The sequence below is a fragment of the Chrysemys picta genome, chromosome 13 (assembly GCF_011386835.1).
Source record: "Chrysemys picta bellii isolate R12L10 chromosome 13, ASM1138683v2, whole genome shotgun sequence".
NCBI lineage: Eukaryota > Metazoa > Chordata > Testudines > Emydidae > Chrysemys > Chrysemys picta.
This window is the reverse complement of record NC_088803.1, coordinates 51338720-51364227: the sequence shown is the minus strand read 5'-3', so window position 1 is coordinate 51364227 and position 25508 is coordinate 51338720. Positions and strand designations below refer to the sequence as shown.

Below are 25508 nucleotides of genomic sequence, written 5' to 3'. Positions count from 1 at the left end.
GTGCAGCTAGAAAAGCAGACAAGATTACAGTAGTTGGATGGAAAATATTTTAGCTCCATGCCCCTGCGAAGATCAACAACTCACGTAACAAAGATGTATCAAAAATTCATCACAGCCAGGAGAAGTAGGTACTTCATCAAACAAACAAACAAAAACTAGTTGCAGAGAAATAAGTCAGGAGAGCCTCTTCCCTGTGCCAGCATGAAATGAAAATTCACAGAGTCCTAGAACCAGGAATTACGACACGCATCCGCCAAGGGCTGCAGAGATGGGAAACGGAAAAGCAGGGTATGGCTGAATTTCAAATGGGCTGGTTGGTAACTTCAGTTTTCAATAAATCATCCCACTCTGAAAATATTTTTAGTAATTGAAATACAAGGACATTAGTAATGTATAAACAAACTCCACCACATATTGCAACAGTCCCAATAAAGCAAAACGCTGACCAAGAAATCTGATTTTTCTTTTCTTTTAACTTCCAAGTGTGAAGTCTTCTGCAGTCACTGGAGATGATAAAAATGTACCTAGGCCCTTGCCCTCAACGTGGTGTTCAGTTTTGAAGGACCAGAGAGAGGCATAAAAAATGATTCGGTGACTTCAAAGAGAAATGTCAATTAAAAGGTGGAAAATAAATAAATACTCCTTATTAGCCTGGCTAGAAGAGTAAAGGGGGATACAACTGTTGTATATAAAATAGTGAAGGTTACAAAGGCAGCCCATTTGCTCCTCCTGTTTGTCTGATCCCAGGTGCTGAAATTAAAAGGCAACAAATTCCAAGCAGCTAAAAGGAACTACTTTTTACATACACAACATGCAATTAAGGGGTGAAATTTACTACTCCATGCTAATGTTAAAGCAAATATTGTTTGAAAAAAGAATGTGATATAAATAATAATAGCAGCTCTGTTTTAGATTAGGGAGAACAAAATTACGAAGGCCATCTGTCTTCATGCTTCAAATGGATCAACAATGGGAGCGAGGATGAAATTAAAACTTCTGGAGTGCAAGCAATTTGGAGCAGGTTCACATATTTGTTTGTAGAGGGTTTGTTTCCCCAATGCACTGGGGACCTGATTCTGTTGGAGTCTTTGGATGCTATAGGAACAGAAATATTATTGAATAATAATGAAGTATCTTCCATTCTGGAGCAGGCCACAGTTGGAGACAGGATGGACCGTGTATCTGTCCCAGCATGTGATCAGTTCAAGGCATACTAATGAGTGTGTATATGTGTCTCTTCATTTGTTTAGAGCACAATAAGGTGACAGAGTAGCTCAATTCTGCTTGGTGGTTCTTCAGTGCATACCAGGATGATACACCTCTACCCCGATATAACACGACCCGATATAACACGAATTCGGATATAACAGTGCTGGGGGGGGGCGGGGCTGCGCACTCTGGCGGATCAAAGCAAGTTCAATATAACGCGGTTTCACCTATAATGTGGTAAGATTTTTTGGCTCCCGAGGACAGCGTTATATAGAGGTAGAGGTGTAATATGCCCATTGATGTATTGAATGAATGGCACTACTGCAGTATAACAGGATTCAGCCTGATTAGTCTGTTAGTAAATGCATTATAATTTATTTCTTAAAAATGTGGGTCAGCGTAGACAAATGGGAAAAAGCCGGTTAGAACTGTGAAAGGCCAGAAGCTGTGCTAGGGCATATACTGTGGAGATGTCACAAGGCCCAGATATCAGAGAACCAAAGATATATGAATTTGAAGGGACCTCAAGAGGTCATCTTGTCCAGACCCATGCGCTGAGGCAGGACCAAGTAAACCTAGACATAGGCACCGACCTCCCCTCTTTCCCGTGGATGCTCGACCCCCTTCTGTCCTCGGCCCCACCCCCACTCCACCCCTTCCATGAGGCCCTGCCCCTTCCCAACCCTTCCCCAAAGACCCCACCCCAACTCCACCCCCTCCCTGCCCCTATTCCAACTTCTTCCACAAATCCCAGCCCCAGCCCCGCCGCCTCCTCTGAGTGCGCCACGTTCCCGCTCCTCACCCTCCTTCCCGGAGCGTGCTAACGCTGCCGAACAGCTGTTTGGCGGCGGCCTTGTGGGAAGTGCTAGGACTTAGGCGGAGGAGCGGGGACACGGCGCACTCGGGCGAGGGGAGCTTGGCTGTTGGAGGGTACAGAACACCCACTAATTTTTCCCCGTAGGTGCTCCAGCCTGGAGCACCCACGAAGTCGGCGCCTCTGAACCTAGACCCTTCCTGACAGTTGTTTGTCCAACCTGTTCTTAAAAATCACTGGTGACAGGGATGCCACGCACTCCCTGGAAACCTATTCCAGAGCATAACTATCCTTGTCAAGGCTGCTTCCCCACTTTGAACTTTAGGGTACAAATGTGGGGGCCTGCATGAAAACTTCTAAGCTTAACTACCAGCTTAGATCTGGTCCGCTGCCACCATCCCACAGCTAATTCCCTTCCCTGGGAAGCCTTGAGAGACCTTCACCAATTCCCTGGTGAATACAGATCCAAACCCCTTGGATCTTAAAACAAGAAGAAATTAACCATCCCCCTCCTTTCTCCCACCAACTCCTGGTGGATCAAGATCCAAACCCCTTGGATCTTAAAACAAGGAGAAATTAACCATCCCCCCTCCTTCCTCCCACCAACTCCTGGTGGATCAAGATCCAACCCCCTTGGATCTAAAAACAAGGAAAAATCAATCAGGTTCTTAAAAAGAAAGCTTTTAATTAAAGAAAAAGGTAAAAATCCTCTCTGTAAAATCAGGATGGGAAAATAACTTTACAGGGTAATCATAGAATCATAGGTTTCAGAGTAACAGCCGTGTTAGTCTGTATCCGCAAAAAGAAGAACAGGAGTACTTGTGGCACCTTAGAGACTAACAAATTTATTAGAGCATAAGCTTTCGTGGACTACAGCCCACTTCTTCGGATGCATATATATGCATCTAGCCTTAGGTTCAAAGTACAGCAAACAGAGATAAACACTCTAGCAAAAGGTACATTTACAAGTTGAGAAAACAAAGATAAACTAACACACCTTGCCTGGTTGTTTACTTAAAAGTTTGAAATATGAGAGACTTGTTCAGAAAGATTTGGAGAGCCTGGATTGATGTCTGGTCCCTCTCAGTCCCCAGAGCGAACAACTTCCCAAACAAAGAGCACAAACAAAAGCCTTCCCCCCCCAAGATTTGAAAGTATCTTGTCCCCTTATTGGTCCTTTGGGTCAGGTGTCAGCCAGGTTACCTGAGCTTCTTAACCCTTTACAGGGGGTAAAAGGATTTTGGAGTCTCTGGCCAGGAGGGATTTTATAATACTGTACACAGGAGAGCTGTTACCCTTCCCTTTATAGTTATGACAATCCTTATAATTAGAAAGCTTTCCTCTATATCTAACTAAATCTCCCTTGCTGCAGATGAAGCCCATTACTTCTTGTCCTACCTTCAGCAGATATGGAGAACAATTGATCCCCGTTCTCTTTCTAGCAGACCTTAATGTATTTAAAGACTGTTATCGGGTCCCCCCTCAGTCTTCTTTTCTCAAGACTAAACATGCCCAGTTATTTAAACTCTCCTCATAGGTTTTCTAAACCTTTTATAATTTTTGTTGTTCTCCTCTGGACTCTATCCAGTTGTCCTCATCTTTCCTAAAGTATGGCACCCAGAACTGGACACAGGACTCCAGCAGAGGCTTAACAATGCCTAGTAGAATGGGATAGGTACCTCCCATGTCTTACACACAGTCCTCCTTTAACACACGCCAGAATGATATTAGCCTTTTTAGCAACTACATCATAGTGTTGGGCTCATATTCAATTTGTGCTCCACTACAACCCCCATCTCCTTTTCAGCAGTACGACTGCCTAGCCAATTATTCCCCAATTGGTGTTTGTGCATTTGATTTTTCCTTCCTAACTGTAGTATTTTGCACCTTTGCACTTGTCTTAATTGACCTCTTAAGGAGTAATAAAGGGCAAACTGGAACTGAATGGGAAGGGTGTCAATGCAAGTGAAACCCTTGGATCGTTAGGTTTTGAACGATTACTCAACTCTGCAGGGCTTCTGTTTGAGACCCAGTGCTGTAACCCAGCTATGCAGTGCTTAATGAAACACTGGAAAGGTTACCCAGGGCTCCCTGCTTAAACAATGGTGGATTCATATTACCAAACACATAAACTGGAAGGGAGTTCACAATTTCAACATACTACATGGACAATGATATCACCACCAGGAGAATAAACAGAAGAATCAGACTTTGAGCCTCAGTTGTTATATGTGTGTGTATATCTAAACAATGAAAGTGATGCCCTACTGTGCTATGGCCGCCATCTTTTCTGGGGAAAACATCCCAGTCATTTAAAATAAAATACATGCCACCGATTGACAGTCCTGATTAAAGGTGGGTTACAGTAAAAAAGGAGGCTTTTAAAGGTACCTTAAAATATGGCTTCAAATTAGCTGCATTTAATTGTATGCACTAAATGCCCAAATGCCAAAAAGTAACAAAGATGCTTGACAAATAACGAACTTTAAATGTCTCTGGGTGACTTAAAATACAAAACAAACGTGTCAGTCAGCTCTACTCGAATGCTTTGAGGTGAGCTATAATGGAGCCGTAGTGGAGCTTGGAAGTGGCCACGGAGTGGTCAGATACACACTTCTTCTGACATCAGGAATCAAAATACTCAAAAACCAGTGGGAGAACACTTTAACCTGTCTGGTCATTCAGTGACAGACCTGCGGGTGGCTATATTACAACAGAAAAACTTCAAAAACAGACTCCAACGAGAAACTGCTGAGCTAGAATTGATATGCAAACTAGACACAATCAACTCCGGTTTGAATAAGGACTGGGAATGGTTGAGCCATTACAAACATTGAATCTATCTCCCCTTGTAAGTATTCTCACACTTGTTATCTAACTGTCTGTCTGTACTGGGCTAGCTTGATTATCACTTCAAAAGTTTTTTTTCTCTTAATTAATTGGCCTCTCAGAGGTGGTAAGACAACTCCCACCTGTTCATGCTCTCTGTATGTGTGTATATATATCTCCTCAATATATGTTCCATTCTATATGCATCCGAAGAAGTGGGCTGTAGTCCACGAAAGCTTATGCTCTAATAAATTTGTTAGTCTCTAAGGTGCCACAAGTCCTCCTACACTTCTTCTAGCATCCAAAGTGATTTTGCAAGAAACGTAGATCCGCGGTGATATAAAATAGTAAATAAAGCATATTCCAGGGGGGAAATCTTCACTTGACCTGCTCCTGTACTGAGTTCTCCATCTGAATTCCATAGGACGTTGGTATTTGGTGAATGCTAAGCCATTAAAGCAGACTTAAATGGAACCTGTTGGTGTGATTTTGAGAGGGTTGAGAGTGATATGTATATATGTCACTGGCGCCACCATCCTCCATCAGGCAGTGGCCCACTTGGAGGAGAAGCGTCTTGGCCTTAAAGCTAAAAAGAGAGAAAGAAGGAAGGAAAAAGAAAGAATTTCTCCCAGCAGGCAGCTGACCCATCAGGAAATATCTGTACCTATGATGGGAAGATCTGTGGTTCCAGGATCAGACTCCTGAGTCATCTCAGGACCCATATGTAAATCTGTGGTCGAGATCATCCTCGAATTGAGGGATCGCTGATGATGATACATCTCACTGATCTCATTTCTCAAAACTGAATCACTTTTGCTCAAACTTAAAAAAATGAAATCCCTGCTGAGACAGAGAGAGAGCATGAAATATTAGTTCCAAACAGTTAAAGTTTGTCAAAGTTGAGACCAAGAACTTAGCAAGACTCAGAATGGGACTGGACATTTATATGGATAACAAGAATATCTAGAGCCCCTATCCATTATGCTAACAAAAATTCTGGAAGGGATATTAATCTTTGTGGTTCGGGGCTTAAACTAATCTCTATTAGAGATTAAGATGAGATCAATGTGGGGGTCTGATTATCCCACATCTGCTGCTGCAGAGTTCTTACACCTTCCTCTGAAGCATCAGGTGTTGGCTGGTGTCAGAGACAAGATTCTGGATGAGATGGCCCAGGGATCTGATCTGGTCTGGCAATTCTTACGTTCCCAGGCTATAAGTAAGGCTGCGTGTCTGTCCCAGAGGTCACAGGAGCAGCAGCAGTTTGGGTGTGTGGGAGGGGGCGCTTTCCTGGGGTGGGGGGCTCCCCAGCACCCACCGGCATGTCCCTGAAGCACCTAGGCCAGGGGTGGGCAAACTACAGCCCGCGGGCCACATCCGGCCCCTCAGACCATTTAATCTGGCCCTCAGCTCCAGCTGGGGAGCGGGGTCAGGAGCTTGCCCCGCTCCACGTGTCTCCCAGGAAGCAGCCGGCATGACCTCCCTCCGGCTCCTATGTAGTACGTGGAGGCGTGGCCAGGTGGCTCTGTGCGCTGCCCTGTCCCCAGGCACTGCCCCTGTGGCTCCCATTGGCCGCAATTATTGGCCAATGGGAGCTGCAGGGGTGGCGCCTGTGTACCGGGCAGTGCGCAGAGCCGCCTGGCCTTGCCTCGGAGCCGTAGGGGGGACATGCTTCCAGGAGCTGCTTGTGGTAAGCGCTGCCTGGAGCCTGCACTCCTGAGCCCCCCCTGCATCCCAATCACCTGCCACAGTCCTGATCCCCCTCCTGCCCTCCAAACCCCTCAATCTCAGCCCAGAGCCCCCTCTTGTATCCCAGAGCACCTCATCCCCAGCCCCCCGCCCCTGCACTGCAACCCGGAGCCCCCTCCTGCACCCTGAACTCCTCATTTCTGGCCCCACCCCAGAGCCTGCACCCCCAGCCAGAGCTCTCAACCCCCCCCCCCCCCGCACCCCTACCCCCAATTTCATGAGCATTCATGGCCCACCACACAATTTCCAGACCCGGATGTGGCCCTCAGGCCAAAAAGTTTGTCCACCCCTGTCCTAGGCGGAGGGACCAGGGGGCTCTACACGCTGTCTGTGCCTGCAGGCCCTGCCCCTGCAGTGGGATGAGGGCAGAATGAGGGGGAGGGGATGTGATGCAGGGACAGAAAAGGCTGGGGTGGGGGACATGGGACAAAATGTGGGGGGCAGAGGCTGAAAAAGGACAGGGCAGAATGGGGAACAAGGGAGACAGCCCCAAACTCCTGCAGCCCCACCAATCTCACCCTGGCCTGCCCACTCAGGGTGATGCCCCAGGCTCTGCCTCCCAGCAGATCCTACCCTCTTTCTGCCAGGCACTGACCTACCCTTCTGTGCCCGGCTCTCCCAGCCCCACAGCTGCTCCTGACTCCAGCCCAGCCCCACTTACTTCTGGGGCAGTGTCAGAGGAAAGGCTCCTGCCATCCCCCTCACCTTCTGTTTGGCTGGGGATGATGACATTGGTGACTTTTTCCTTGCTGAGAAATGTCAGGCATGGAACTCCGGAGAAATAGAACAAATGACTACTACCAGTAACACGCTGGGTATTTTTAATATGCAAGTCTGAGGCTGGAGGATCTGAAAATGGTTGAAAGAAAGGTGCTGCCCTTTGGAGCATTCAGTGTATCATTATACATTTCAGGTATCAGGAGGTAGCCGTGTTAGTCTGTATCCACAAAAACAACAAGGAGTTCGGTGGCACCTTAAAGACTAACAGATTTATTTGGGCATCAGATTGAAGAAGCGAGGTTTTTTACCCACGAAAGCTGATGCCCAAATAAATCTGTTAGTCTTTAAGGTGCCACCGGACTCCTTGTTAGTTTTATTATACATTTCACTTATTTAATAATAATGTATTGATATAGCACATTAAATATAGGCTGAGCATTCAGTTTGCTATGTTGCATTGCAGTTAGACCCAGGCTATTAGAGAGAGGAGCTAGGTGAGGTCATATATTTTATTTGCCCAACTTCTGTTGGTGAAAGAGAGAGGCTTTGGGGCTTACACAGAGCCTTTCAAAGCTTGTCTCTCTCACCAACAGAAGCTGCACCAATGAAAGAGATGACCTCACCCACTTTCTCTTTCTCATAACGCATTGGCTATGAAAATGAAAGTGAAACAATGATAGGAAGTTAAGGCGGTCTGAGCTGTATCACTCAGAGCTCCCTGGTGGTCTAGTGGTTAGGATTCGGCGCTCTCACCGCCGCGGCCCGGGTTCGATTCCCGGTCAGGGAACGTGATTTTTTCCCACCCAGCCTTCCTAATTTTAAAGCCCTACAGGGAGCCCTTCTAAAGGGCGCAGCAATACACTGATTTGCCTCCTTTCTGCATGCTGCTTCATGCTGGCCTTTAGCTTCTGGCGCAGCGCTTCAGAGGCGCTGCTCCAGCCTTTACTACCCAGGCTTGCTCCCAATTTGCAGAGACGGGAGGGGCCAGAGGCGAAATGATGTTTTTTTCTGACGGGCTTTGCCTCAGTGACATACATCCTTGAGTAAGAGGCTTAGACGGCTGCAAGCGGCGAGCTCCCGCAGCAGCCATGCAACCTTGGGCCAATCCCCCCCGTGCAAACCTGCCCCGCAGCACGAGCAGCCGCTGCAGCCTGCCTGGGTCCCCCCCAGCCTGCTGCCCCCTTAGTCTGGCCAGGCGCCGCCTGACGCAGCCCCCAGCTGGTCCCTGTCCAGGCGTGTTTCCCTGCAGGCATGACAGCGCGCGTGCACGGGGCGGGCGGCGCGGGGACTCCCTCCTGCGCGCGCCCCCGCCCCCCAAGCCAACCAAACCCCGCCTGGCCCCCGCCCCGCGGGAACGTGGCGCGCTCGCGGCCGGCGTGCTCGCCCCCGCGGAACGGCGAGGGCGCCTGGGGGAGCGCGCACGCAGCCTCCCTCTGCCCGGCTCCTCCCCTCCCCCTTCGCTCCTTGTCCCGCTCGCTTGTGGCGCTTGGCGGCTGCTGAGGAGACGCCGCCGCCGGAGCCCGGGCCGGCCTGTGAGGAGGAGCCGCCGCCCCGCACCACCCCCCGGGAGAGCCGCCTCCGCCCTCCTCGCCCGGCGACACCCCCTCCCCGGTGCTGCCCACCCACCGGCCCGCTGCGGCGCGCGCAGGTAAGTGAGGGGAGGGGCAGGGTCGGGGAAGGGGGGGTCGGTCCGTTCGCCCCGCCGCCCCCCCAGGTCTGTGGCGCCTCAGAGCCTCGTACGCACCCAGGGCCGGTGCTGGAGGCCAAGATGGAGCTGATGCTGCTGAGGGGGAGGGTCTGACGCTGCAGCACAGCGCGGGGGGGGGGGGCGTGAGGAGAGCGAGGGGGGGATGGCCGGGGGGAATGGGGGGGCGAGGGGAGATGGAATGGGGCGGGGGGAGATGGCGGGGGGTATAGGGGGATGGAATGGGGCGGGGGGGGGCGTGAGGAGAACGGGGGGGATGGCATGGGTGGGAGATGGAATCGGGGGTGGGGGGGAGATGGCGGGGGGCATGGGGGGATGGAATGGGGCGTGAGGAGCGGGGGGGGGTGGCATGGGGGGGGAGATGGCCGGGGGGGCGAGGGGTGATGGAATGGGGCGGGGGGAGATGGCGGGGGGCATGGGGGGATGGAATGGGGCGTGAGGAGCGGGGGGGGATGGCATGGGGGGGGAGATGGCCGGGGGGCGAGGGGTGATGGAATGGGGCGGGGGGAGATGGCGGGGGGTATAGGGGGATGGAATGGGGCGGGGGGGCGTGAGGAGAACGGGGGGGATGGCATGGGTGGGAGATGGAATCGGGGGTGGGGGGGAGATGGCGGGGGGCATGGGGGGATGGAATGGGGCGTGAGGAGCGGGGGGGGATGGCATGGGGGGGGAGATGGCCGGGGGGCATGAGGGGGCGAGGGGAGATGGAATGGGGCGGGGGGTAGATGGCGGGGGACATGGGGGGATGGAATCGGGGGTGGGGGGGCGTGAGGAAAGCGGGGGGGATGGTATGGGGGGGAGATGGGGGGATGGAATGGGGGCGTGGGAGGCGATGGGGGGAGATGGGGTGGGGGTGGGGGGGGGAGGGGATAGAGTAGGGGATCTCATTAGAAAGTGAAATATCCCTCATCCCACCCCCAGTTGCCACCACCTTGCTTTCTGCTTGGTTTGGATCATGAAACAGAGACAATTAAACATGATCTATCTTTGTATTGGGGGGGAGGTAGCTCTTGGGGGCAGTATGTGTGTATGGGGACAAGGGATCATCTCAGTTTGTCATAAATGCCATATAATTACAGACCTGTTTAATAATAATTAAAAATTATGGACATTGTATTTTCCCTGGGAACCTCTTGCTTCGGGGGGATGGGTGGGGGGAATGAAGAAAGCCCAGCTTCCCCTTCCCACACTTCCATACCTGGTACCAGGGGGACTTACAGTGTTTTTGTGTGCTTGTGTCCTCTGCCTTTGGACTTCAAAATAACAGTAAAAAGTCCTCAAAGACGATATAAATAATAACTTTGCATTTAGGGCTTGTGTTAACTGAGACTCATGATGACGAATGACAGCTCAGGGGATTTCAGATGTTGTTTCCCCCTATGTTGCTGCTTGGGATTTTTATAATTAGCGGCTGCTCAGAATATTACACACTTGAGTTTTGTTAAATGATGCATTAAGAACCAATCGGAAACCTATCTTTGAAACAGGAATTTGGAGAGAGGGGAGAACTCATTTATTTTGTGCTGCTTTTTGTGATGCTTGAATGAAGAATGTTAGACTCCAATGGTATTCCGTCTGGATGTAGTGATGTGGATGGGGCAGTCAGTTTACTAACATACTTTGTTGTTTTGCTTATGCTTTAGCTATATTTCGCAATTGTATGCATGGTAACACAAGGCAGTTGGCTTATCATTGGAGTATAATGTACAGATGGAGCCATTTCTCCCTCAGAGAGAAAGGTGAAAGCCATCCATGCCTGATGCTGGCGCTGTGTGACACACAAGGAGATTTTCAGCTTTTGTATCTTGCTTGTATTTGATTCAGTGAAGCATCAATTTGCAGAGTGTGCAGAAAGTCATTGCTATGGGTTTGTCTGTGTGTATTTAATGCTCTCTCTCAGGCTGTAATCTGTATAATAAAATGTGTATGCCAGTGTGAATGACAAATTCAAAATATCTTCTTGGAGAAATACAAAGATGAGCCTGAATTTACAGTGGATGTCTGTCTCTTCAGTCCATGGTGTGTTATTACTACAGTTTCTTTTGGGAAAAGAAAAAGTCAAATTATAGTATATCTGACGTTATTATAATCTGCTACCATTGAAGCAAAAACTTGTAGGTTGGAGCCAACTTAATGGTTGGCTTTGGTAACATTTTAGCCATCTCATTGGGTATATTAAGCTATGATAAGCATGCAAATCTAAAAAGAGCCAAGGGTTTTTTATTTCACGTGAAGTGCACTGAGGCAGGTCAAATGGCTATCGGATATTGTCAGTTGTTCATAAGAAGCGTTTGTTTTAGATTTGTTAAGCAACGCAGAAATTCAGTTAAACTGTAAGAACAAGCTCATGTTTCAATATCCACCATTCACACTGCCCAGGGTCATTGTGTACATATATTTGGTTGTTAGAAGTGGCCTGGTCTTAGACTGAGTAGCTAGTGCTGGGAGGATAGATGCCAGTGATACTGATGAGCAGGCTCTGTAATAATTATAACGGTTGGTTTGTGCTGCTTTTCTTAATGCAAAGCTGGATCTGGGAAGAAATCGTATCTAATACACAGAAGGTAGAATTAACTTTAGGTTCCCTATATGGTGCCTTAAGAAAGCAGTGTAGGGAAACTTGTGCTACCTATGTCCATGGTGTACTTGTTCTGTGGATAAGCAGGTCTTTGGGCTTCAGGATTGTTGATCTAGCACCTTTTTATGAGCATTAAGCAAATAAATATCCTCCCCTTCCTTGCATATTTCATCTTAATGTTAAATGTAAGCACAATCTGAGCAAAAGACTGTTTATGGTGGTGGTGATGAAGAGAATAAAATGACATGTTGTAGATGAGTCACTTTAGTCTGACACCATTTATTTTCTGCTACATGTTTTTGATACATCATATTGGTAAGTCATAGGTAGTGGTGTCTAAGTACCTTGATGCCCCCACACAGAGGTGACCTAAATGCATGGTGTATGTGTGCTCTGTAATTTAATATATGTGTTTTATCAATATGTGCCTGAAAGAAACAGCAAGAGACAAAACACACTTTACTAAGTCATTAACACATGCCTTGGCTGTGCAGGGGTCGGGAGGCCTTTCAAAGGAGTATGACTAATCAGTGTATCTCCTGCAGTCTTTCATAGTTAAAATACCAAGAAACCTATATTTTGATAAGTTAATGCACTTGAGCTACAAAAATAAAGTACGGTAATTGGGGTAATTTCACTGAGTTTGTAAATGAGATGGTGAGGCTGTCATACCAGAGCAGTCACTGGGGATTCATCACCCAAAGATGATTAGCAGCCAGTCAGATAGTTGCTCTGGACAACTGATAATCTGATTGATAATTAAATTACTTATTGATTGGGGCCAAGATTTTCTTCCTGTGCCTGTATTTAAAGCATTTATAAAGTCATCAGTGGGAGCTATTGAGTGCTTAGTACTTTGGAAAATTAGGCAGGTACCAAAAATGTGATTTTTTGGGGATCCTAGCTTTAGGTTTCTAGTTTTGAAAATCTTGACCTAGTTGAATTATTGCAGTTTAATGTGTTCGGCAGATAGTATTTCTGATTATTGATGCTAGTGCCTTTGATCATCATACTTGCTTACTTTGTAAACTTCAAATATAGGTAACAAAAATCATAGCATCATAAAAACGTAGGGCTGGTCATGTAATGAGAGGTCATCTAATTCAGACCTGTGCGCTGAGGCAGGACCAACTAAACCTAGACCATCCCTGACAGTTGTTTGTCCAACCTGTTCTTAAAACCCTCCAGTAACAGGGATTCCACAATCTCCCTTGCAAGTGCATAACTGTCCTTATAGTTAGAAAGTTTTTCCTGATATCTAATTTAAATCTCCCTTGCTGTGGATTAAGCCATTACTTCTTGTCCTCCGTTCAGTGGACAAGGAGAACAATTGATCCCCATTCTCTTTATAATATCGTTTGACATATTTGAAGACTGTAACCAGGTGCCCCCTCTGTCTTCTTTTATCAAGACTGAACCTGCCCAATTTTTTTTAAACTTTCCTCATTGGTCAGGTTTTCTAAACTTTTATCATTTTTATTTCTCTCCTCTGGACTTTCCAGTTTGTCCACATCTTTCCAAAGTGTGGCACCCAGAATGGGACACGGTACTCCAGCTGAAGCCTTACCTATACTAAACAGAGTGGGACAATTATTTCCTGTGTCTTACGTACTACACCCTGGTTAATACACTCCAGAATGATATTAACCTTCTTTGCAACTGCGTGACATTGACTCATATAATTTGTGATCCACTATAACCCCCATATTTTGTTCAGCAGTATTACTGCCTGGCCAGTAATTCCCCATTTTGTATTTGTGCATTTGATTTTTTTCCTGTCTGAATGTTGTACTTTGCACGTTTCTTGATTGAATTTCATCTTGTTAATTTTAGACCAATTCCACAATATGTTGAGGTTGTTTTGAATTCTAATCCTGTCCTGCAAAGTGCTTGTGACCCCTCCTAACTTGGTGTCATTTTGCAGATTTTATAAGCACACTCTTCACTCCATCATCCAAGCTGTTAATGAAAATACTGAATAGTACTGGACCCCTGCAGGACCCTACTAGATGCATCCTCTGTTTGACAGCGAACCATTGATAACTGCTTTTTGAGTATGGTCTTTCAACCAGTTATGCACCCACCATATAGTAATTTCATCTAGATCACATTTCCCTAGTTTGCTTATGAGAAAGTCATTTGAGACTGTGTCAAAAGCTGTACTAATAAAGATATATCATGTTTACAGCCCGCCCCTTACCCCCTCCTCCCCGGGGCAGTAACAGTAACAAAGAAGGATATTAGGTTGGTTTGGCATGATTTGTTCTTGACAAGTCATGCTGGCTATTTCTCATAACCCTGTTATCCTCTAGGTCAGTGGTGCCCAAACTTTCCTGTTGTAGAATTTGATTCTACGCTCTCTTTCACATATAGTGCCACTCTCCCACAAGCATAACCTGTTTTATCCTTCTGATATATTTTGTACCCTGGTATTACTGTGTCCCATTGATTATCCTCATTCCACCAAGTTTCTGTGATGCCTATTATATCAATATCCTCATTTAATACGAGGCACTCTAGTTCGTCCATCTTATTATTTAAACTTCTAGCACTGATATGTAAGCACTTTAAAAACGTGTCACTTTTTAGCTGTCTGCCATTACATGACGTAATTGAATGTAACTTCTTTTCTTTTGACTGTTTCTCATCAGATCCTACCTGTATTTTATCATCTTCCATCCTCTGTCTCCTCCTTATTAGGACATAGGGAATCTCCATTTATACATCCTCCCTTAAGGGATGTCCGAACCACGTGCTCCTCTGCACCTGTTGGCTTTCCCCCAGCCCTTAGTTTAAAAATGATGATGGGTGTTTTATGAGTTCTGGGCAATTTATTAAATAATTTGTTCATTTAATTGTGTGCATAATATTTTAAATTTTATAGTAACGGTTTGTTAAGGACCCAGAGATTAGGATCACTTTTTAAATACCAGCAATCATAATAAACTAATTGGCTTTAATCTGAAACTTGATTTGGGCCACAAGTGACTGTTCCTTTATGTTTTGCTTACCCATTAATACTTTACAGGGTTGCACCATTATGCTTTTGGGGTCAGTATAAAGGCAGGTTCAGATAAGGCTAAAGGATTGTACTTCTATCCAGAAAACTGAAACACATGGACCTCTCCATATTAATCAGAGTTCCTTTGTGAGCTATCCAACACAGAATAATGAAAGGACAGCTGGATTTTTTTTCCTCCTAGATCCTCACTAATTGTCTTCATCTTCTTCACTTTCACCTGTCTCCTCTTCAGCTGGCTGAATAGGTGAGTGAGTAGCACCAGGAAGGGGAATTTATTTGTAGGGGACAACTGCTATTGTCTCCCTCCCTTCCTGGGTGCTCCAGCTTTGCTGGTCTGAGGAATGAAGATTTCAAAAAGTGGTGGGGTCTTCTGTTTGGCAAGGTGTTTTCACTATTTGAACCCAAACTTCTTAACTTTAACAGAAAGAAGGCGCAAAGGACCAAGATTCACCAGTCCCCCTGCTAACTTTTGTTTACAATTACACTTCTCAGTTGTCTTGAAATACTCTTTTCTCACCTCTTTCTGGATAAAAATCCCACACAAACAGGGGAAGTGATGTAGGCCTATATCAAGCAAATAACTTAAGCATGTGCTTAACTTCAAGCAAGTGAGTAGTCACATTGAGGTCAGTTGGTACAGTTAAGTACTTGTGCACTTAAAGTTAATCACAGACATATACTTTACTGGATTGGAGTGACAGTGAAACATGGTGCAAAGTGATGTCCAGTGCACTAAGGAAACAAATTGTAAAAAAGTGTGTTTTGCTCCTTTCATTTATAATATCCTTAAATAATTTGTGTAACAATAACTGGTAGTTTTCAGACTAAAGTTTGATTTTAAGTAGCTTCCCTTTAAATATTTCTTGCTTTGAACAAAGTTCCATGTGGCACAGTTGCAGCACTTCAGTGTAACCACTAACAATGGCAGTGCGAGGGGTTCTCCCATCAGTGTAGTTAATCCACCTCCCCAAGAGGCACTAGGCAGGTCGAGGGAAGAATTCTTTTGTTGACCTCATGCGTCTACATGAGGAGTTCGGTCGTCTTAACTATGTCACTCGGGGGTGTGGATTTTTCACACCCCTGAGTGACATAGCTGGGTCTAATTAATTTTTGAGTGTAGACCTGGCCTTATTGTTTGTATTTTAACAAGCGGAATAGATATCTGTAAATTTTGCTTGACCTACTTTTTACCTTGATGATGATCATCTATTAACACCTGGCTGGAATCTGTATTTCAGGTGAGCTCTTGAGATTTAAAAGTCAGTTTCTGAGGGCTAGTTGACATTGAAAATTTACATCAGCATAGCAGCCTCTATCAGGGGCATGAAAAATACACATCTCTGAGAGACATAGCTATTCCAACCTAATCCTCGGTTTAGACCGTGCTAGGTGGATGGAAGAATTTTTCCAATGACCTAGCTGCCACTTCTTGGGGAGATGGATTACCTTCAGTGATGGGAGAATCTCTCCCATCACTGTAGTGAGTGTCTGCACTGAAGTGCTACAGTGTTTTAATTTAGACCTACCTTGAGTCTGTATGCCTGGGTGGATCTCATGTAGAGACATGTCATGTATAATTTCCTCAAATCAGATTAGGAAGGAATTTGTAGGAAAACAAGTTTGTACCCTTCCAGGTTTCTTGGTTTTCTGTTGCTCAAGCCTTACTTTGAGAAGCTAGGTGCCACTCCATGTGTAGGCCCATTATGTCAAATCTCCACTGGATGAGTGGGCTTTATAAATAATTTAGTTCTGGTCCTTCTTTTATTCTAAATAAGGTTATTGCATGTTACAAAAACAACTTCGATTTCCTTAGTTGCTTCAGAAATACTAAGATGTACTGCTTTATTTTTTGTGTCTTACCAAAGGACACTGCAAGCACGAATCAGATACAGATGGAGTTGAAAGAAATTCTGTTATCAGAAGTAATAATGAGCATTCTGGGATGTGTTTTGCACCTATTACAGGAAAATAGAATTCTAAATAAATTTCATATTTGAAATTTGTCAGTAAAAATAAAATTTTTGATGAAGTGCATATTATTCTCAAGATGTTTGGTTTTATTAATATAATCACTGACAAAAGCACAGTCTGTTTTATTTTTTTAAAAGTCTTTAATTTTTGGTTGTATTTTTGTGAAGGGTTGGACCCCTGGGGATGTCACCTGATGTGCTGAGATACCACTGAGTCTACCTGTTCTGCCAGCCTGGGCCCCCTTTAACCTGTCTTGCTGAGCAAGGCTATTAAAGCCTCCTCTAACACACACACAGGCAGGGCCACACCCAGCTGCAGATCAGCTCTGGGAAGACTCAGCATAAGGGACTTGCTCCAACATTCTGGTGCTCACTCCTTTTAAGGGACACAAACTCAGAGGTTTTATGAAATCCGCCTCCTCCCTCAATGTGGAGGAAGGTATGCACCACTTCTCCCCCTCCCCCCCAGTTAGAAATTACAGAAACTTGGTTATATTATAAACAATACAAGTTTTATTAACTACAAAAGGCCCATTATAAGTGGTAAAAGGAGTAACAAACAGAACAAAGCAGATTACCAAGCAAATTAAATCAAACATGCAAACTAAGCTAGTTTCACTAAAGAAATTGGTTACAAATAGTGCTTCTCACCCTAGATATTGTTGCAGGCAGGTTGCAAAGTTTCTGTGGTTCAGAGTTCCATTTATATTCCTTTTCAAACTGGTCCCCTGTCTCAGTCTGGATGCCCCCCCCCCTCCCCCTGGCCTTCCCTTCCCTTCCCTTCCGGTGGCTTTTGCAGTCTTTCTTCTTGGACAGATAGGCCATGGAGAGGAGGAGTTTGGTTTACCTTCCTCCCCACCCATGTAAGGCAGGAATTCTTTGTTTCCCAAACTTTACCCCACTTCCCTTACAGTAGAAAGTTACCAGAAGTCCCAGGTAATGTTTAGTATCAGGTGACAAGACAAGGTATCACAGCGTCCATGAGTTATTGGCAGTATGGAGCTTCTACAGGAAGGCCAAACTTTTCACAGTCCGTTATTCTCACTGATGGGCCATCCGCCCTGTCTGGCTTTTCCATTGTTGTACCTGAAGAGTTAGCAGTGGGCGTCACCTAAAGTAGCATAGAATCATAGAATGTCAGGGTTGGAAGGGATCTCTGGAGGTCATCTAGTCCAACCCCCTGCTCAAAGCAGGGCCAATCCGCAGACAGATTTTTGCCCCAGATCCCTAAATGGCCTCCTCAAGGATTGAACTCACAACCCCGAGTTTAGCAGGCCAATGCTCAAACCACTGAGCTATCCCTCCCCCCTAGTTAGTTGAAATACAGATACTTAGTCAATATTCCTAACTTCAGATACAGAAATGATACAGGCATACAAATAGGATAATCACATTCAGTAAATCATAACCTTTCCAATGATATCTCACATGAGCCATCTTGCATAAGGTATATCTCGGTTATGTTATATTCCAGGGGTTGGCAACCTATGGCACGCGTGCCAAAGGCAAAACACGAGCTGATTTTTAGTGGGACTCACACTGCCCAGGTCCTGGTCACTGGTCCGGGGGGCTCTGCATTTTAATTTAATTTTACATGAAGCTTCTTAAATGAAAACCTTTTTAAAAAACCTTATTTACTTTACATACAACAATAGTTTAGTTATTTATTATAGACTTATAGAACAAGACCTTCTAAAAATGTTAAAATATATCACTGGCACGTGAAACCTTAAATCAGAGTGAATAAATGAAGACTCGGCACTCCACTTCTGAAAGGTTGCCGACCCCTGTTATATTCTTATCATAAGCATATTTTCATAAAGAATATGGAATGATCACATTTGCAACAAAATATTCCCTTTTACTCTCCATTTTTCATATTTTAACATGAAGCCAAATGCTATTTTCTGTCTTAATAACGGTAAAAGAAAATCTTGTTAATTGCTATCTTGTAACAATATTTCTCCAGGCTTTGAAATATTAAACATTTGACCCATACTCTGTAATATATTTGAGCTTTTGCATAGATTGGGACACTCCTCAAAAGCTCTTTTGCTTTCAAATCAGTTGATAACGCCATAAGAAGAAACTAAATTGTAGGTAAATAGGAAAAGTTGGTGTTTATTTTTGCTTTTTAACCATTGAATCAGCTGTTTGCAGGAAAAAAATGCTGACATACAAAAATTGCCAAGGGCAGTAAGTAGAGAGAAGAGTTTATATAACTATCTAGAAATGTGTCAGGTACTGGAAATTCATACCGCTAGTACTTAATAGCCTCAAGTGCTTCCAGTGAGATGCTTTTATAAATTAAAATCACAGCTATCATAGCTAAAAGGGACTATTGTGATCATCTAGTCTCACCCCTTATATAAGGCAGGCCACAGAACTTTCCCAAAATAATTCTTACATCTTTAAAAAAAAAAAATCACCGTATTTAAGGTACTGTGAAGAGTTAAAGCAAATCTTTATAAGGCTAGGGGAAAAAAGCATGTTAGAGGATTTTAGTCCTTTTTACCTCCAAAGTCATGGATTCAGTGTAATTTTGCTTGGTTCACAGTTCTGATAGAAACATAGGAGAAGTGCTGTCAGCAGACAAATTTAACATGTAAGATCTTGCTCAAATATTGTACTGGAGAGTGGCAATCTACTTCCTGCGTGAAAGGCATGTGATGATCAAGAGGTCTGAGGGGCAAACAAAAATAGCTAAATGTTCATGTGTCTGTGAAATCCCGCAAGGAGCTCTTGCAGTCAATGTAAAATCACCATCTACATTGCCTTCCGGTATCTTAGCCCTTTGTAAACTGTACGAAAATGTCCCCACCCTAATTACTAACAAACTAGATTTCTGATTTCACTTCCTTATTCCTGACCTACTGTGCTTTATTCCCTCTGTCTTATCCCATAGACCTCCTGATTTCCATTCTCTTGTGGGGAAGAGTTCCTGTTATACTTGTAAGTACCATTTTGCTACAACACTTAGTTCATGATTTTAACTTGCAAAGTCTGAGTAGGCAAGTGGATTTTTGTCAATAGTTGCTTGAAGACTAATATGTTTACAATTGTACAATACATAAACTATAGTTGAATTAAGGGATTCTGGTAACAATATAAACTGTGAGCAAAATTAACTTGTTTTGTTCCTGTCGCCATATCTCTGAGAGAATTGTAACATTAATTTGTGTACATTTGAAATGATAAAAATCCGACTTCTCTCCTTCCCTTAATCTCTTGCTGTCATCTCATGTGCACCTCCCCACCCCAACCTCCTGTGTCCTGTCTTATTTTAAACCACATTCCTTTCCTTACGTTCTTTTCTTGGTACCCTTTACTATAGTACCTTAGTTGTCCCTCTTGAGTGTTTTTTTTTTTTAACAAATCCTACAAAAGAGATTTCACTCTTCCTTCCTTGCATGTGGCAGGGTTTGTTTAAAAAAAACCAAAACACAAAATTAAAATGTGAGGTTGTGTAAAGGTACTATTGTAAGAGGGATAGTAGGGGAAAGTGGGTTGTGCATTGCATTTTTCCCTCAATGTGTTTGGTCTATCTCATTTTCCCTACTTCCCTAGTTTGACAGTTTGAATTCAATAATACTTCTGTGGCACCTTTCACTTGGGAATCTCAAAACATTTTACAAACAATACATTGATGTGGGTTCTCTGAAGGCCCTACTCTTCGTGGGGGGATTAGCGGTAAGTTAATATATAGGGGTGATGCTTGCTTCTGTGGAGAGCAGTATGGCATGAGGTTACATAGGATGCTTTTTATGTTCTAGTGTTGGTCAACACCAAAAAAGTAGATACAGAATTTCTCTCTCACTCAAACTAGCCTCAAAACCAGTCATCATTTTGGCAGTGTGACCTCTCTTATTTTCTTTAGAGGAAGAAAAGTTTACATTTAATAACTTGATACCTTACAGAACTAAAACCAATATAAATTGAGAATGGGAGTGACTTGTAATGATGCAGTAGAGTAATATAAGTGCTCTTATTATAAACCCCTGAAGATTATTTTAAGTGTGGTTCTGCTCTGAAAACTGAGTTTATAAAAGTGGAATCTAAGGGTTCTCCATCTTACTGTCCCAATGATTTCTAGATCAGATTTGCTCGTTTCAGATGCAGAATATTTTTTCTAACTACCCAGCTTGCAGACTGAAACTGGGATCTGAAATTCAAGATGTGCTATTTCTTGATTATCACCAGGAATAAAGATTCTCAGCTACACCATTGTCTTTAATGTATGTCCTTTGTTACATTGTGAAACACAGTTGCCTTCATTTGGAGCTTTTTCTCCGCGCACGTGTCCCCCGGTCTCTGCACTTGCCAGGCAGGTCTTCGGTGACCTAGCCCTCCGTCCGAGTCGCATTCTGTCCATGTGTGAAACAAACTAATTCCTTCCGGGGGTATACAGTCCAAAATGTCCTGCAACCCTCCTTGGCCTCAGTCTTTAACCCATCACAGTACCCTCAGTTGGTCCAGCTAGGTTGCAGGGTTCCTACTCTAGTACTGAGCAGCATCTCTGGGGACTCCTTGCCTCTACTTGGGGCCTCAGTGACCCCAGCCTTCGTGCTGAGCCACCCGTCTTGGACTTGCTAACCACAGCTCCCTGCTAAGTCAGTCCCAGTAGTGTGGCTCCCTTCCCTGGAGTGCCACAGTTCTAATTCCCTTCCTTAGGGTGTAGCCACTTCTCCCCAGTGGTTGGTGGGAAGGGGGCCTGTCCCACCCCCTGCTTTGGGTCCAAACCAGGGACCGTTTACGTATAGCAGCCTCATACTGTGTCCCTTTACTAATTGCTGCTCTGGTTCCCTGGGCTACTTCCCTATAGCCTGTCTTAGTTGAGTCCTGGAAGCGACTCAGGAGCTCCTTCATTGCTCCCCTGGTGTGAGAATTAAATATACATTCTCTGAGACCCTTGGGAAGACCAGATTTGATTTACCAGATATTTCTGAGGTCAAAGAAAGTGGGTGGAACCCAAACAGAAACCGAAAACCAAACCCACGCTTTTAATTATCTCTGTTAATCATGAAGAAGCAAAACAGAAAATAAGCCATATTTTAAAATAACCCTTTTGCAGACCATCTTTAAGATTTTTGAAAATGCAACTACTGTTCAGAAAAATTGACTTAGTCCTGCCATCCAGGAATCATTTTTGACCGTTGCCTTTTTACAACACAAACTGCTTAATAGTAGTTATGAAATAGGAAATGTTTGTGTGGGAGAGGGGGTGCGGCGGTGGGGGTGGGAGCAAACTCATGGTTTGTACATGAATAGTTGCAGTAGATTCCTGGTGACTTCTTAAAGACACGTAAGCTATTCTGTTTCTAGAGCTGGTTTCTATGTGAGGGACCAAGTTACCAGACGGAGAGGGGTTGGACGGTGAGTAGCTTTTCCTGAGTCCGAGGGTTGTCTCTCTCTTCGATCTTGCTGTATCAAGAGGGGATCATTACAGCCTATCATTTCATGTGGCGGGGAGACCTTGAGTAGGCCAGTATTAGGGGAAGTAATTGCTTTCATTGCTTATGCTTAAAATTGGCTCTGTTGCTCTGAACAAAAGAACATCAGAATGGACATACTGGGTCAGACCAATGATCCATCTAGCCCAGTACCCTGTCTTCTGACAGTGGCCGGTGCCAGATGCTTCAGAGCCAGTGAACAGAACAGGGCAATTTATTGAGTGATCCATCCCCTGTTGTCCAGTCCCAGCTTCTGGCAGTCAGATGTTTAAGGACTCCCAGAGCATAGGGTTGTGTCCCTGCCCATCTTGGCTAATAGCCATTGATGGACCTATCCTCCATGAACTTATTTTTGAACCCCATTGTAGTTTTAGCCTTCAAAACATACCCTGGCAATGAGTTCCACAGGTTGACACTGCGTTGTGTGAAGAAGTACCCGGTACTTCGTATGTTTGTTTTAAACCTGTTGCCTATTAATTTCATTAGGTGACCCCAGGTTCTTGTGTTCTGTGAAGGGGTAAATACCATTTCCTTATTCACTTTCTCCACACCATTCCGGATTTCATACACCCCTATCACATCCCCCCTCAGTTGTCTCTCTTTTCCAAGCTGAACATTCCCAGTCTTTCTAATCTCTCCTCATATGGAAGCTGTTCCACACCCGTAATCATTTTTATTGTCCTTCTCCATACTTTCTCCAATTCTAATATCTTTTCCTGAGATGGGGTGACCAGAATTACATGCAGCATTCTTGATATGTTGAACTGCTCAAGAAGGGACATCAGTATCCCAAAGGGTTCTGATGGATCTTTTTCTTGCTTTCTCACATGTCAAAATAGACCCATCATGAGTAAGGTTGTGTGCTCACATGGGGAAGGGAAGTGCAGAACTGAATGTTAGAGAAAAGAAACTGAACACAAACAAAGCTAATTCTTCACAAAGAGACTTTCTTTTTTGAACAGTCAGGGTCTTGACTAACCTCCTTACATCTATTACCAATAAGATCTTGGGTAGATGCAGCTGAGAATTTTAATATTTCTGTTTTTACTGTTTTGTATGATTTAATTTCTTCCTTTCCTCTCAGCTTGATCAATGAAAATAGTCTAGTCAGTTTTGCTTTCAGGTTCTCTTGCACTAGTTCTGCAATGCTCAGATTGAAATGGTGCAAGGCAATGTTTGTTGGGGAGTGGGAAACCAAAAGCCTGTTGCTATTGGAATTAGTAACTAAATCATGGAAACATTTCTTTTGGGTTTAAGTTTTGTAAAAAGAAGCTTTTACATAAGAATTTAATTTTTGGGCCAAATGTGAATGGATAGGATCCCTTTGTTTTATGTTTATAAAGGCCATTTAGCATTATTTGAGTTTTTTTGTACATCCATTTTTTCAGTAATTCTTTGTTACTTTATAGTACCTGCAATGATTATTTATGAAGGCAACAATTATTTATGAAGGCAGATAAAATATTTGCCTCTTTTTTTCTGTCTCCACTACTGTAGGAGGTAGATAGGGGGAATTTCCAGTAAATGTGTGCCTTTTCTGGTGAAGTAATTGCTTTTACTTGGCAGACCAACTTTAATTAAAGAATGTGTTAATATCCTGGAATATTATGACGACATTATTTTTTTCTTAGTCCACTCTAGTGGCGATTTTTCTTTAGATATGCTCTACAACACTAATTTTAATTTGCTTATAACTTGTTTGTAATTATTTTTGACTACTCAAAACTGGCTCTGGAGAAAGAAGCTTGTTGGATCAACCTCTCTCCTTTCCAGATAACTCAGTTAATCTCATATAGCCATAATTCGACACATGCAGTTTGTTAAATGGAAAGATCGAGACGCTTACACAGTCTGTTTTTCTTCTAGATTTTTATATGGCACCCTCCACTGAAGCATGTGAGCACATCCCAAAACGTGCATAAATCTGTCTCCTCCAGTCACTAGAGACTGGGCTTTTTTGTTTGATCTGATGTTATTTTGGGAAGGCTAGGTTGGAATGGATTTTGCATTTTGCTTTTTTGCATATTGGATGTTGCGTTCCATCTAGCTTCATTTCTTTCAGTACTTGGGAATCCCATGCTTAAATTGTTGCAAGTGGCAGAAGAGTTTGGGAGAGAGTACTTTCAAGGTCTGGCTATGTTTTGATAACTTCCAGTGTAATTTGCTCACTTTTTCACAGGAAGAGTATAAATTGGCACATTCTTTTCTGACCAAAATAGTAATACTAGTACAAAAACTGTGCAGACCAATATAGGGAAATTTTAAAGGGGGGGTTTAGCAAACCAAAACCTTAATACAAAAAACAACTTACTTTGCAGGTTTTCCTGGACCTCCAGCTATTTTTCCCCCCTTTAAAACGAGTGCTTTCTTCTCCATCTTAATTATAAGTTTGCTACACTATCCATGCTGTGCCACCACTATGCTGAGTGGAAATTACAGTAATGTCATAAATAATAATTTCACTTCCCTGCAGGATGAAATAGGAGGAATGGGATTTTAAACAATGAATGCAAATTTAAACAAAGATTTTTGTATATTTGGTTTAATTGGGGGAAAAGGTGAGAGTCAGGATGGAGCACCTAAATGGGAAGTTAAACTACATTTAAGGTATTTCTTTCCTCAAGATGTGAAAGCTCTTCTTTAGTAGATTTGAATCTTACTCTTCTATAGTGTACGAGGTCACAAGTCTTTATAACAAGCTGGTCAATCAGCCTTAAATGGCTAGATTTTAATCCACTAAGCTTATCATGGAGATGGCATTTGTGCCGCTGTAGTTAAGTTTCAACATAGCCCGTTTTATGGGTTAAGGGCTATAAAAATCAATCCAGACTTAAAATTTAGCAAAGGAGCTGTGTTTATCCTGGCCTAATTTTTTTTTCCTAGAAACTATTTAGTAGTTTGCGTTGCTTTTTTAAAGTATTTTTGTAACTCGTACTACTTCAGAGAAGTGGCTCAGTATTTAGAGCAGTAGTCTTTCACTGCTGGAGACCTAGGTTTTATTCCAAGTGAAAAATGAGTTTGGTCTTCTCATGGTCCCTCTATTTTCATCACAAAATTTGACACAGTGAGACTGTGTTGAGAAGTCCGTGACCAGAATAGTAGGGTTGTTGTAGATCAGGATTTAAGTGGAGGATGTCTGTTGCAGCCATGTCTGGCTCAGTCACTGCCATTTATTTCTCACTTTCTGTAACACAAAAATAGTCTACACATTAATGTTTAAAACACAAACTTCAGTTTAAACTGACACTTAGGTCAAACAGTTAGTGGCTTGAAGCATAATGCTTCACAATACTAGTATCCCTTTGGTTAAAAAGGAAAAATCGTTCTCTACCAGGTGACTTGGAGGGCAGGTGGCCTAGTGTTTGGCACGCTTGGCTTTCTGTTCCCTGTTTGGTTGAGGAGCCTCAGTCTTTAAGGCTCCCTCTCCACTGGGTCCCAGCCCAAGGCCCTGTGTGTGTCAAC

General features: G+C 44.0%; 1 protein-coding gene and 1 non-coding gene across 3 annotated transcripts in view; both read left to right on the top strand.

Moving 5' to 3' along the window:
- The first annotated feature begins 8036 nt into the window (after positions 1–8036).
- On the top strand, positions 8037–8108 carry TRNAE-CUC (transfer RNA glutamic acid (anticodon CUC)). Its single transcript has one exon. It is a non-coding gene; the product is annotated as a tRNA-Glu (tRNA).
- Positions 8109–8726: 618 nt separating this feature from the next.
- DNAJC5 (DnaJ heat shock protein family (Hsp40) member C5) overlaps positions 8727–25508 on the top strand; it is a 45003-nt gene continuing 28221 nt past the window's right edge. Inside the window, exons 1-2 of one of the 2 annotated variants that reach the window (XM_065566200.1) lie at positions 8728–8969; positions 19502–19548. The gene's annotated coding sequence lies outside the window, so the exon portion shown is untranslated. Of the gene's footprint in view, positions 8970–19501; positions 19549–25508 lie in introns of both variants that reach the window. The other variant, XM_065566202.1, reaches the window with a different exon arrangement.